At 46.7% G+C, this 1807-nt stretch overlaps 1 non-coding gene across 1 annotated transcript; it reads left to right on the top strand.

Annotated features, from left to right (window-relative positions):
• Positions 1–382: 382 nt before the first annotated feature.
• On the top strand, positions 383–455 carry trnav-uac. Its single transcript has one exon. It is a non-coding gene; the product is annotated as a tRNA-Val (tRNA).
• The last annotated feature ends 1352 nt before the right edge of the window (positions 456–1807 follow it).

Below are 1807 nucleotides of genomic sequence, written 5' to 3' on the forward strand. Positions count from 1 at the left end.
AATCCTCAACTGAGAATCTGGGAAAATTTTCCGCAGTATGGTCAGTCGGAGCAAAAGTAAGGAAGTCGTTCGTTTCTGCATTTTTTATACAATGCTACTTCTCCCGTGAGCAGTCGAACAGACTAAATGATTGTGCCACAGACTGCGACGGCAAGCTCCCCTAAAAAGTAATCCTTTACAGCCGGTGTAAGCAACACAATGTTATTGGCGCACACCGCGTGGAAACAGATACTTCGGTGTATCTCGTCCATGCTCACCACATAGCCATGATTAAACAAGTCCCATTAAACAACGAGCTGTTGGAAACAGAAAAGTGAAAGGTAAAATGCTTCAACTTTCAGTGCTGGATGCCACTGAGCCTCCACAAAGACGACTGCGGCTTGTTTCTGTAGTGTCGTGGTCATCACGTTCGCCTTACGCGCGAAAGGTACCCAGTTCGAAACTGGGCAGAAACTGCCATCTTCTTCAACTGCAGCATTTAACATGGACAAGAACGGAGCCTTCTTGCTTGCTTTCCCATCTGCAAACCTGCCTTCGAATTTGCTTGAACAAATCTGCTCTCGTAGTGAAATGTAATGCAACTCCATTTAATTACTGTGCAAAGTATTGTAAATTTTTCTCCAACCTGGTTGTGATCATATGCCATTCTGTTTGAGAGTGTAGTTACCGCCTTCTGATCCTTCCACGAAAAGCAGTACCGCATTGGCATTCCTTGCGCAGGCGGCCCGTTTCCAAGACAGGGAAGAAGCTGATGCGCTGGTGTCACCGCGCACCACGGTTTCCTGAACTAATCGGTCTGTCAAATGTACCCCCAAAGTCGTCTATGAAAGACATCATTTGGAAGCTGTCTGTCGTTATTCACCGTGCGAGAGTTGTCACCAGAAGCCGTGAATCATGTTTTGGAGCAGTTCGCACGTTAGTGGCTCATTCAATCAGCAACAGCAATGAAAGAAATCACACTCTCAGGGGAACCTCAGCACCTGTGCTTTCATAGCGTCGCTAGTATAAAGGTGCGCCCCGAGATCTAAGCCACGTTGGAACTGAAACGGAGGAATCGACAGCGAGGCTACAGAATGACATCGCATCCATTTGGTTTTCTTTAAATCACTGACGAGCAGGAAAATGTAACCGGGGAGGGCGAGTGGGGAAGTGAGGCAGTTGCAGCTCTGGTGAAATTCCTTCTTTGTGATTCACTCAGCAACCAGAGACGTGTGAAGGTGACTCAGACGGGAGAGCTCTTCACATCGAGAACAAAAAGCACTCAAGGGCAGTTAGCACCTCTTCCGGAGACTGGGGTGGGGTGAGTTAATTACCTTTCGACTTCTGTTACTACGTTCAGAAACTGTCTTTTAGATTGATGTGAACAGAAACTGCATTTCTAATAAGCACCGTGGAATTTAGCAAAATTTTTCGAGTCGCTTCTCGTCGACTCAGTTGATATCCATGTGGCTCATATCCAGGTGCGAACATCTTTGCAGCGAATTGCACGGTTAAGGCAAAAAGACAAGGAAAGTGGCATTTCGAACCGGCTCCGAAGTCAGAGCATCCTCACAATGTGATCTGTCGTTCTCGGATTGTAATGCTACCTCCAGTTTTAGGGTGGAGAACATTCTTTGGGACTCTAATTCTGCAAAACAGACACAGTGACTGAAACGATGCTGCGCGGTATGATGTGGAAAACGGCCTGCTCAGCTTTGTGCATTTTCCCTGTAGTCCGGTGTGTTTCATGTTCCGTGTAAACGTGAAAGTTGTCCTGCTTCGACCAAAGGGTGACATCATTTAGCAAAGCAAGAATCGAAATTGCAGT

This window comes from Chiloscyllium plagiosum, unplaced genomic scaffold, assembly GCF_004010195.1.
Source record: "Chiloscyllium plagiosum isolate BGI_BamShark_2017 unplaced genomic scaffold, ASM401019v2 scaf_73614, whole genome shotgun sequence".
Classification (NCBI taxonomy): domain Eukaryota; kingdom Metazoa; phylum Chordata; class Chondrichthyes; order Orectolobiformes; family Hemiscylliidae; genus Chiloscyllium; species Chiloscyllium plagiosum.